The 12,876-nt window shown below is 47.3% G+C and overlaps 1 pseudogene; it reads left to right on the forward strand.

Annotated features, from left to right (window-relative positions):
- The first annotated feature begins 4,910 nt into the window (after positions 1–4,910).
- Positions 4,911–9,811, forward strand: LOC132583337 (17-beta-hydroxysteroid dehydrogenase 14-like; annotated as a pseudogene).
- The last annotated feature ends 3,065 nt before the right edge of the window (positions 9,812–12,876 follow it).

Below are 12,876 nucleotides of genomic sequence, written 5' to 3' on the forward strand. Positions count from 1 at the left end.
CTAATAGCCACTGATGGACCTCTGCTCCATATTTTTATCTAAACCCCTCTTGAAGGTGGCTATACTTGTGGCCGCCAACACCTCCTGTGGCAATGAATTCCACATGTTAATCACCCTTTGGGTGAAGAAGTACTTCCTTTTATCCGTTTTAACCTGTCTGCTCAGCAATTTCATCGAATGCCCACGAGTTCTTGTATTGTGAGAAAGGGAGAAAAGTACTTCTTTCTCTACTTTCTCCATTCCATGCATTATCTTGTAAACCTCTATCATGTCACCCCGCAGTCGACGTTTCTCCAAGCTAAAGAGTCCCAAGCGTTTCAACCTTTCTTCATAGGGAAAGTGCTCCAGCCCTTTAATCATTCTAGTTGCCCTTCTCTGCACCTTCTCTAATGCTATAATATCCTTTTTGAGGTGCGGTGACCAGAACGGCACACAGTACTCCAAATGAGACCGCACCATCGATTTATACAGGGGCATTATGATACTGGCTGATTTGTTTTCAATTCCCTTCCTAATAATTCCCAGCATGGCGTTGGCCTTTTTTATTGCAAACGCACACTGTCTTGACACTTTCAGTGAGTTATCTATCATGACCCCAAGATCTCTCTCTTGGTCAGTCTCTGCCAGTTCACACCCCATCAACTTGTATTTGTAGCTGGGATTCTTAGCCCCAATGTGCATTACTTTGCACTTGGCCACATTGAACCGCATCTGCCACGTTGACGCCCACTCACCCAGCCTCAACAGATCCCGTTGGAGTTCCTCACAATCCTCTCTGGTTCTCACCACCCTGAACAATTTAGTGTCATCCGCAAACTTGGCCACTTCACTGCTCACTCCCAACTCTAAATCATTTATGAACAAGTTAAAGAGCATGGGACCCAGTACCGAGCCCTGCGGCACCCCACTGCTTACCGTCCTCCACTGCGAAGACTGCCCATTTATACTCACTCTCTGCTTCCTATTACTCAGCCAGTTTTTGATCCACAAGAGGACCTGTCCTTTTACTCCATGATTCTCAAGCTTTCTAAGGAGCCTTTGATGAGGAACTTTATCAAAAGCTTTCTGGAAGTCAAGGTAAACAACATCTATCGGGTCTCCTTTGTCCACATGTTTGTTCACCCCCTCACAGAAATGCAACAGGTTAGTGAGGCAACATCTTCCCTTGCAGAACCCATGCTGAGTCTTCCTCAATAACCCGTGTTCATCAATGTGCCTACTCATTCTGTCCTTGATAATGGTTTCTACCAACTTTCCCGGTATTGAAGTCAGACTGACTGGCCTGTAATTTCCCGGATCTCCTCTGGAACCTTTTTTAAAGATGGGGGTGACATTTGCTACCTTCCAGTCCTCAGGAATGGAGGCAGATTTCAATGAAAGATTACAGATTTTTGTTAGAAGATCCACAAGTTCAACTTTGAGTTCTTTCAGAACTCTCGGATGTATGCCATCCAGACCCGGTGACTTATTAGTTTTTAATTTGTCTATCAGTTGTAGGACCTCCTCATTTGTCACCTCAATCTGACTCAGGTCTTTCAACACCCCTTCCAAAATTAGTGGTTCTGGGGCGGGCAAAAATAAGGCACTTTCTCAACTGTGCTGCATAATGCAGCCTATTTATTTTGTCCTGTTTGCTCTGTTGGCTCTATCTGCGCCACCTTCATCACTTTCGGTGTGTGGATCCCCCAGTGGGGTGGTCTCACAACTCCCTCCGCCGGCTGTTTCTGATAGCCCTGCGCCCCCTCTTTCATTTGATATGTGTCCCGTGCGGGTGCCATCCTCCCGCCAGGAGATGCCGCAAAATGAGCCCCCTTGAGGCTTATGGCGGCAGGGCTCGGAGGAAGCGAGCTAGACTGCTGTTCTTTTGAGGGGTTATAGAGTGTTTCGAGCCCGTCCCTGTGGCATCGGTCCCATCGTTGTGGGACCCAGGGGGCCGGCGCAGCAGCACGCCGAAGCAGCCTGTCACAGGTCGAGATGCAGGACAGGAACCCGGAAGTGACCGACAGGCTGCTTCAGCGTGCCGCTGCGCCGGCCCCCTGGGCCCCACAACGATGGGACCGATGCCACAGGGACGGGCTCGAAACACTCTATGACCCCTCAAAAGAACAGCAGTCTAGCTCGCTTCCCCCGAGCCCTGCCGCCATAAGCCTCAAGGGGGCTCATTTTGCGGCATCTCCCGGCGGGAGGGTGGCATCCGCACGGGACACATATCAAATGAAAGAGGGGGCGCAGGGCTATCAGAAACAGCCAGCAGAGGGAGTCGCGAGACCACCCCACTGGGGGATCCACACCCCGAAAGTGATGAAGGTGGCGCAGATAGAGCCAACAGAGCAAACAGGACAAAATAAATAGGCTGCATTATGCAGCACAGTTGAGAAAGTGCCTTATCCCATATACTGATGAAGTCAATACAGGATCTGAGAACAAAATTGCACCAGAAGACACAAACACAAAGCTCCCTTACACTGAATCAGTGCTTGGGTCCACCAAAGTCAGTATTGTCTACTCCAGTCCACAAACACAAAGCTCCTTACACTGAATCAGTGCTTGGGTCCCACCAAAGTCAGTATTGTCCACTCCAGTCACAAACACAAAGCTCCCTTACACTGAATCAGTGCTTGGGTCCACCAAAGTCAGTATTGTCCACTCCAGTCACAAACACAAAGCTCCCTTACACTGAATCAGTGCTTGGGTCCAAAGTCAGTATTGTCACATAAGAAACATAAGAGAAGCCCTGTTGGATCAGGCCAGTGGCCCATCCAGTCCAACACTCTGCGTCACATAAGAACATAAGAGAAGCCCTGTTGGATCAGGCCAGTGGCCCATCCAGTCCAACACACTGTGTCACATAAGAACATAGAGAAGCCCTGTTGGATCAGGCCAGTGGCCCATTCAGTCAGGAAGGGAGGAGGGAGGGAGGGAAGGAAGGGGAGGGAAGGAAGGAAGGAAGGAAGGGAGGAGGGAGGAAGGAAGGAAGGGGGGGAGGGAGGAAGGAAGGAAGGAAGGAAGGAAGGAAGGAAGGGAGGGAGGGAGGGAGGGAGGGAGGGGAGGGGAAGGAAGGAAGGAAGGAAGGAAGGAAGGAAGGAAGGAAGGAAGGAAGGAAGGAAGGAAGGAAGGAAGGAAAGGAAGGAAGGAAGGAAGGAAGGAAGGAAGGGAGGAGGGAGGGAGGGAGGGAGGGAAGGAAGGGAGGAGGGAGGGAAGGAGGGAAGGAAGAAAGGAAGGAAGGAAGGGAGGAGGGAGGGAGGGAGGGAGGGAAGGAAGGAAGAAAGGAAGGAGGGAGGGAGGAAGGAGGGAGGGAGGGAAGGAAAGAAGGAAGGCCAGCCGCCCCCCGCCAGCCGCCCCCCCCGCTTTTGGCTTACCTGGATCCAGGGCGGTGGCGGCCTCTCCTCCGGGCTGCTGGCGGGGGCTGGCGGCGGCTGCGGAGGCCGGAGAGGCTGGCGCTGGTCTCTGGAGGCCTCCAGGGACCAGCGCTGGCCTCTCCACGCTGCCTCCGCTGGTCTCTGGAGGCCTCCAGGGACCAGCGCAGGCCTCTCCACGAAGCCTCCGCTGGCCTCTGGAGGCCTCCAGGGACCAGCGCTGGCCTCTCCACGCTGCCTCCGCTGGTCTCTGGAGGCCTCCAGGGACCAGCGCAGGCCTCTCCACGAAGCCTCCGCTGGCCTCTGGAGGCCTCCAGGGACCAGCGGAGGCCTCTCCACGATGCCTGCGCTGGCCTCTGGAGGCCTCCAGGGACCAGCGGAGGCCTCTCCACGAAGCCTCCGCTGGCCTCTGGAGGCCTCCAGGGACCAGCGGAGGCCTCTCCACGACGCCTCCGCTGGCCTCTGGAGGCCTCCAGGGACCAGCGGAGGCTTCTCCACGATGCCTCCGCTGTCCTCTGGAGGCCTCCAGGGACCAGCGCCAGCCTCTCCACGAAGCCTCCGCTGGCCTCTGGAGGCCTCCAGGGACCAGCGCCGGCCTCTCCACGAAGCCTCCGCTGGCCTCTGGAGGCCTCCAGGGACCAGCGCCGGTCTCTCCACGAAGCCTCCGCTGGCCTCTGGAGGCCTCCAGGGACCAGCGCTGGCCTCTCCGCTGCCGGCTCTGGCCTCTGGAGGCCTCCAGGGACCAGCGCCAGCCTCTCCGGACCCCGCGCGTGGGCGGGGAAGGCGGGGAGTGAGGCAGCCAGTGTCCCTGCGCGTGCGCACACCACTGTGCGCACGCGCAGGGACGCTGGCTGCCTCACTCCCCACCTTCCCGGCCCGCGCGCGCGGCCTGCCGGCTCCCCGCTGGCTATACCGGGACTTTGTAATGGTCCCGGTATAGGCAGCCCGGGAGCCGGGAATTGGTGGCCAGAACCGGGAAAGTCCCAGGAGACCGGGACGGTCTGGCCACCCTACCTCACAGACACTCCACACTAAGTTCCAGGACTCACACCTCTGAGGTCTAAACCAGCCCCTTACTCCTAGTGTGTGTTAACCCACAGCTAATTTTCTGATCTGATTATTATGTCAGACTTGTGGTTTTATTCAAATGAATATTACTTTAAAGGGAAAAAAAGAAAGATGAAATCCCGCAGCACATGGGGGGGGGGTTGTTCTGTTCTTTCTTCCTTTGTGGCTCTTGCCCCTGTGAAACCCCTTTTCTCTTTTGTATCCTCGTGCAAACAGCTTATGTAGAATCACTAGATGATGTGACTGCCCAAGACTTCGAAAACCTCATGGAACTCAATGTTGTGAGCTGTTTGTTATTATCCAAGGAGAATGTTTCTAATATATAAGCAGATTCTCTGTTCCTGGGGGTAGCCCCAGAGTTGAAAAGCAAGGAGAAACAACCTGGAATGGTATAGGATTCAGAGGTGCAGGTCTTTCCCTGGGTCCTTCAGTCATCTGCTGCCCAAATGAATGTGATGAGGAAGGTCCAGGGCTCTGATGAGGAACATGATGAGGAAGGACCATGAAGCTAAGGACTTGCTTTGTGCCCTAATCCTTATGGGAGAGCCAGTTTGGTGCAGTGGTTAACAGCATGGGCTCTAATCTGGGTGAACCGGGTTTGATTCTTTACTTTTTCACATACACCTGCTGGTATGACTTTGGGTCAGTCACAAGTTCTCTCAGGGCTATTTTCTCAAGACCAGTTCTTGGAAGAGATCTCTCAGCCTCACCTACCTCACATGGTATCTGCTGTGGGGAGAGAAAGGGAAGGAGATTGTAAGTCGCTCTGAGATTCTGAGTGAAGGGTGGGATATGAATCCAACTCCTCTTCCTCCAGTTACAATTATTTCTGCTAGCCTTATTGGGGAGGGGCTGTGCCATGGACAGTTCTAACCTATGTGGATTATGCTGAGAAGGGTAGTAGTAAAGATTCTACTTTAGTTAGCAGAGCACATGAGGCCTTAATGCAGAGGTGTTTGCATTGAATCTGAACAGACCATCTGGTTCCATGTGGTTGTAATGTTGCAAAGTTACACAGAGCCACTGTTTCAAGTTGAAACAAAATAAATCTAGAAATACCGGTACTAGACTGATAGCACAGTGTAAAAAGATAGAGGAAGATCCTATGTTATCTACACGGCAGAGGGAGGTAGATGCAGAGAAGGTAGATGCAGAGGAGCATTCTGAAGCCCCATCTTGTGTGAGTGGAAGGAAGGAAGAAAGGAAGGAGCTTTTCCCTAGGAGTGTTCATCTGCACTTCAAAGGGAGACTGTGACAATAGAGAATAAATAGGAAGATGCTTAGAGTATGCCTGACTTCCCTGCCTACACTGTGTTCACTTGCTTCTGGAGGTCTGAGGCACAGGGGCATTGCACCAGGTGCTTCCAACCAATTAATGTAATGGCCTACAGCAGGGGTGGCCAACGGTAGCTCTCCAGATGTTTTTTGCCTACAACTCCCATTAGCCCCAGTCAGCATGGCCAATGGCTGGGGCTAATGGGAGTTGTAGGCAAAAAACATCTAGAGAGCTACCATTGGCCACCCCTGGAATAGAGGCTTCATCTTACCCTCCCTCATGTTTTCTTACCCAGGTCTTTGTGGGGATGGTGATCACTCAGGTGCTGAAAATCTATGTTGAAGGATAAGACGGTCTGGCCCATCATCCTTCAACCTGTACTCACTAGGGTGGCCAACAGGACTTGAGAAAAATACTCTTTCCCTTTAAGAGAAGCTTCATAGCCACTTAAATCGTAGGCATCCAGGGCTTTTTTTGAGCAGGAATGCACAGAAATGCAGTTCCAGCTGGTTTGGCAGCAGGAGGTGTGGCCTAATATGCAAATCCTTACTGGGCTTTTATACAAAAACCCCTGTGTGAAACAATGGTGATGTCTGGGAGTGTGACCTAATATGTAAATGAGTTGCTGATGGGCTTTTTCTACAAAAAAGCCTTGTTCACATCCAAGTGTAGAAAAAGGCATAAGAGGAGGCCAAGCCATTTCTTGTCAGTTGACAATCCTGATTGTTGTATTTTCTCTTGCAGGGGCTGTAATTTCCGTGACCAAAGCCCTGGCCATCGATGAGAGCAAATATGGAGTATGAGTCAACAGGTAAAAATGATTATTATCCTTACAGAACCCTCAATGCACAGTGTCCTTTGCAGAATATTCTCAGGAAAGAAAGACAGGTCCTCCATAGCCCATTGCCAGGAGTTACAGGCAACATTTTTTGCTAAAACAAATAAGGAGATAATAGAAGGGAAAACATAAGGAACAATAACAGGTAATTGATACTGAAAGAGTGTAATACCCAGACAAATGGGCTGAGTCAACTTTTCTGGAGAAGGTATAAATGATACAAAGTCCACAAATTTCTTTTCCCTTTTGAATATTGTTGCTTATGAAAAGAGAACCACAAGGAATAGATTAGATCCAAAACATGATAACGTCTAAAATTACAGTTTAGGAAATGAATTCCATTCTTTTCAGTTCCACTGGAATAATCTCCTTTGCCTTAAAGATGTACACAGGCAATGGAGTCTCCGACAGCTTGCTGCCTCGCGGCTCAGCTGTCGGGGAATTTTTGCCTCCCAGGAGGGGAGAGCGGTCTTTGGCGCGCACTTTAGGCGCGTCTTTAAGGGGGTGGGGTATGTACGTGCCTCCTAGAGGCCTCCGCCCCCTGCTGTCAGCCCTTCTGCGATGCTTAGCCTTCCTGCCCGCCCTGTTTGTTATGTAGGCAAGTGCTGGTCGCCTCCTTTAGTGAGGGGCCAGGTAGGAATTTTTTACTCCCTGACTGTTTGGCTTTGGACTGGGGTGTGTTTTTTGCCTACCCTGCATAGCATATTAGTAGATTGTGGAATTCGCTTCGGGATGGTGCCTCTTTATAGGTTGGTCACTTTTGAGGGCAAGTTTTATTGGGTTTATGGTGCCATGCGGCCTGGGGAGGACCGGTTAGCCTCCCCCTTTTGGGGAGTTAGGGGTCTGGCAGAATCAACCTTTGGGTATTGGTGACCCGAGGTGTGTGAATGCAGACTGTCCTGGAGACTCACTCGGATGGGTGCCTTTCGCTGAGACACGCGTCTGGTGACTGGGCCTTCAGGTGCATGCCTCCCTGCTAGGCCTGCCTGACGGGAGCTGTATCACACAGCTCCAGCTGGGGGGATGGGTCTCTTGCCCACTAAAAGGCAGGGGAGTGGTCTGCGGAGACCCCTGGCCCTGACTTGGCCGCAGTTGGTTGCCCTTGCTGTTGCTGTGCTTATTTAATATAGTGGCCCATAGTTTTACCAACTCACTTGTGTCCACCTCTTTATTCCGACTTGGGGAGCAATGTCTTTAAATGTAGCAATGTGTATCAGATATCATCAAAGTACTCAAACCACTGCAGTTACAGCTAGAGAAGGTGGGAGGGGGGTGCCTGCATCCTAGTGGGTCTCCCCAAAGTGTGCAGAAAATGAGAGCTGTGTCAATTAACTAAACTGAGTTCAAAATATTGAGGGAAGAAATCCAGCTTCTAAGATCCAGTCTGCTCCAGTTAAAGGGAAAAAATGGAGGTGGGAAGAGAAATCCTCCCCCAAGAGTTTACAGAATATTGGAGTTTTTGGAAATGCTTTTTCTTGTGTGTGTGTGTGTTTTAGAAAAGTGATTTGTCAATTCCCTGCGGACTGAGATTGCAGAGCCTGCATTTCATGCTATATTTTTATAAGGTATAGAAATGAATAATCCGGAGTATGGTGTTAATTACTCTTATTGTGTTAAATTACAAGGTCAATGTGGAAGTTGCTATCTTTCCAAGAACAATAGGGAAGACAGGTCTTCAAAACTCATTCACTTGGGGACACATTTCTTGATGTTTCATAATGCCCCTGATGTTTGTTAATCATTCTTAAACATTTTGAATTTTAGCATCTCACCAAGTAATACCTGGACTCCTTTGTGGGAAGGGCTAGCAAACCGTTTTAAGAACCCAGAGGCTGTAATCCAGGAATTTGAAAGTTATCAGGTGAGTGTGTTGTGGGGAAACAGGAATGGTGCTGCTGCAGATGAATGGTTCTTCCCAAGGTTTCCATCCTCAATGCGGTGCCTGAAGTTCTCCTAGAATGACAGCTGTTCTCCAGGCTACAGAGATCTGTGCTGAGGAGAAAATGGCAGCTCTGCAGAGTATGAGAAGCAGAAATCCTAGAGTGTTCCCAGATGGTGGATGCAGAAGAATCCCCACTGAGGTCTCTCCCCTCCCCAAATTCTGACCTCCACAGGCATAGCCTCTAGATCTCCCAAGCCAGCCTAGTTTTATCACATCTCAGGTGGTTATAATAAGTAGTGTGTATACACTGGCAGAAATTCAAATTCTGCACCCAGGAAACCTGAATTCTACTGCTACACTCAGTGGAGAGTGAATTCTACTGCTAGTAAATGCTACCCCACACAGAGTCAGCTTCTGAGACCTCATGATCATGTCTTATGAGAGCTGAGTATAGAATTCTACATTTACCTCTCTATCCAGTTTGGTGTCGTGGTTAAGTGTGCTGACTCTTGTCTGGGAGAACTGGGTTTGATTCCGCACTCTTCCACATGCATTGGCTGGAATGACCTTGAATCAGTCATAAATCTGTCAGAGCTGTTCTGGAAAGAGCAGTTTCTGTCAGAGGTCTCAGCCCCAACAACCTCACAGGGTGCTTGTTGTAAGGAAGGGAAAGGAAGATTGTAAGCCACGACTCCTTCAGGTAGTGAAGGGCAGGGTATAAATCCAATCTCCTCCTCTTTTTCTTTTTTTACACAATTATAGCTACTGGGATGCTTGGGAACCCCAGAAGAGGTGGCGTTGGGTATTCTGTTCCTTGCTGCTAATGCAACTTTCTGCACTGGTCTGGACCTTGTGCTGAGTGGTGAAACTGAAATTGGCTTTGGAATAAAGTATCTGATGGGTCCTGACACTTCCCCAAGTGATCTTGGGAAACTGAAGGACTCTCCCCCTGCAAGCAATAAAACCACAACAAGAACCAGGAATAAAATACAACTGTCATTGATTTAAAATCATTATTCAGACTTCTTTAAATGCTTCCTGTCTATGTTGTCTGCTGGTTCCACCTTGACCAACTACTATGCCTGTTCTTATTCCAGATCCCATCATCCAATAATGACACAGTTCATAGAGAAGTGTTGCCATAAATATGTTGTTGCTGTTTGGCTTTAATACATGAAAATGAATTTGCGTCAGGACAGGTTGTTCAGACCATTCCACCCTTCCTGCCCAAGCTGATGGGAAGTTCCTTACCCAATCCAAAGGTAGGGAGTCTGCTCCCTCTTCTCAATACTTTAGCATTTATTTTCAGGGTAATTGTATAGTTAAATTTTTCATGCTTGTACGTTCTTCAGTCTAGCTTATTAAAGAAAACTTCTTATCTCAATAAATGATCAAAGTTTCTGTGGATGTTCCGTTTGGTTTTCTGGTTACGCTCAAACAGCCATACTTAACCCTTTTTTTGTGTGTGTTATCAGATTGAAGGGTTGCAAATCACCCTTTAATGATATCAGTCCAAAACACCTCTGTTGCGAAACATGTTTTGCAAAGGCAAAGCTATGAAAAGTGCTCTGTTCAAGCTTTCTGACTGGATGCAGAATTTCTCAGGTCCCCATAGATGAGAGGAGGTTCTGCTCCCCAGTATAAGAGAAGGTGTGTGTTGGTAATTGGGGATTCTCATTTGAGAGGGGTAGAGGATAAAGTGTGCCATTTGGACTTGTCATCTGTCACATCCAGGATGTGACAGAATGGGTAGGAAGCCTCATCAAACCCACAGATTGTGTCCTTTCTTGCTCATCCATTTGAGAACAAATAATACTGCCTGACACAGCCCAGAACATTTTAAAAGAGACTATGTGGCTCTGGGTAAGAAGGTCAAGGACCTTGGAATGCAGGTTGTGTTTTCTTCAGTTCTTCCTATCAAGGACTATGGCTTAGGAAAGGAAAGAAGAATACTGCAAATAAATTACTGGCTACGTAGATGGTGTCATCAGGAAAGGTTTGGATTTTTGGACCATTACTTATGCTTTCAAGATAAAGCTCTTCTATCAGAAGATAGTTTGTATCTCATGAAGGTAGGGAAAAATAAGTTTGGTAAGAGCCTTGCAAACCTAATAAGGAGAGCTTTAAACTAAATCATATGGAGGAGCAAGACAAAAATTCAAAGCCTAGTATGATGTCAATATCTGAAGATAAGAACACTAACGTTTTGTGGGGAATGGTGCATATGCTAGGTTACATTAACTCACAGGTAAGTACAGAAATGGGAAATGCAGGGTGTATAAAGTGTGGATTTCCATGTCTCTACACTAATGTGCAGAGTATGGGAAACAAGCAGACGGAACTTGATGTCTTAATAGAAAGGGAATATGACCTTATAGGCATTACTGAAACTTGGTAGGATGAAATTCACAATTGGAATGTTAGGCTTGAGTGGTACAACTTATTTAAAAGGGACAGACAAATAAGGAAGGGTGAAGGAGTAGCATTATATGTAAAGGAGATATATACTTGTGAGGAAATACATGAATCTGAGCATGGAAGTACAGCTGAGAGTCTCTGGGTAAAAATAAAAAAGGAGTAAGAAATAATAGTGATATTATGGTGGATGTCTGCTTTAAACCAGCAAGCCAGGCAGAAGACTTGGATGAGACTCTCCTAGAACAGATTACAAAGTTCTCAAAGAGACAGGACATGGTGGTCATGGAATATTTTAATTATCCAGATATCTGTTGGAAGATCAACTCTGCTGAAAATGGAAGGTCAAATAAATTCCTGACTTGTCTTTCTGACAACTTCATTTTCCAGAAAGTGGAAAGGGAAACAAGGGAATATGCTATCTTGGACTTGATCTCACCAACAGGGAAAAAGTGGTTGATGAGGTAAAAGTAGTGGACATCCTGGGGAGTAGTGACCATGTAATTTTGGAATTTCAGTCTTGGGGAAGGAAAAAGCTGTACGTATAGATTGGACTCCAGGAAAACACATTTTTGACAAATTTAAAGTTATGCAGGGTAGAGTCCCATGATCACTGACTATTTTCACTGACTGTTTGGCAAAAAACAGAGTTGTTGTTTTTGGCAGGAACGCACAGGAATGCCGTTCCAGCTGTCTTAGTGTGAGGATGCGGCCTAACATGCAAATGAGTTCCTGCTGAAAACCACTGAAAAAATACCAGACATTTAAATGTCTGTGATTTTATCCATTTTCCCCACAGACAGTCAGTGAAAATACTGGACTGCTCAGGTCCATAACAAACAAGAAGGGTGACAAAAAGTCTCTTAGAATAAATTCTAATGGGTTGCATATGTTAAATTAACAGAGTTTTAATGCATTACAATTTTAAAATTTTGTTGAAACCAAATGAATTTGGCCACAAGGCCTTCCTCAGTGATACAAATTATTAAAATATGCGCCATAAGGTAAAATTATTCAAAAAACAAGATTTCTGTCGAGAGCTTCAAAACTTGGGAAAAAGAAGAAATGGGGGAAGGAAAAAAGAATCCTTTACATTAACTATTGTGTGAGTCATTTATCAAATACAAAAATGTTTCTTTCAAAATGATTGATTTGTATTACTCACATACACTAGAAGAATGACCAGTTTATTAATTAGATAATTATCACTTTATTATTGAAATAGGGCCATTATTTACCTTTGTAAACAAGAAGAGAATGAATTGTAGCTCTGTGGTGTATATATCCACAATCAGGAATTAAAATATACCAAGGAATCCCCATTATTACAACATATCAATACACAAGAACAGATTGTCACACTCCTAGAGAAGTTGCACCATCCCTCATACCCTCTGCAAGTCAATTGGCAGAGCCTGCTAAACGACTCAGCTATATCTTTTAAGAAATGCATATGTGATTTACTTCTTCATTTAGACCATTAGGGATCAAAATATTCAATGTAAAAATCCAGAAACTCTCTAAGGTGCTACTGCACTTGGGTCTTATGGCTTTCTTGCAGAACCTTTCTTGCAGCCACAGTCCCTCCAGTTCTAGGTGAAACAAAGTTCTGAAGGCCACGCTCCTACCCTGAGTAGGGTTGCCAGCTCCTTGCTGGAGGTGAGATATTCTTTGCCCTGGGCGTTGATCAACTGGCTGGCAGGGGGACTTATCAGGAGCACAAAGAAGGCCCAGACTTAGGTCCAACAATATGGAGTCTGGACATTTACTGGAAGTGTCATCATCATTTTGGGAATATCTGGGCGATGCTCTGGTATTTAGGCAAAAACTTCATGCCAGAAACAATTTTACCATAGAGTTTTTGCCCAAATACCAGAAAGTCACCAGGATGGCCCAATGTGATGATGTCACTTCTGCTACATGCTGGAAGTGATATCACCACATAATTGACAATGTAGCCTGGGCCGCCTTCCCACTCCTGGTAACTCCCCTCCCTCCATTCCCCACTGGTTACCATCATGGACCTCGTTAGGATGCATGG

This window comes from Heteronotia binoei, chromosome 15, assembly GCF_032191835.1.
Source record: "Heteronotia binoei isolate CCM8104 ecotype False Entrance Well chromosome 15, APGP_CSIRO_Hbin_v1, whole genome shotgun sequence".
NCBI classification, from domain to species: domain Eukaryota; kingdom Metazoa; phylum Chordata; class Lepidosauria; order Squamata; family Gekkonidae; genus Heteronotia; species Heteronotia binoei.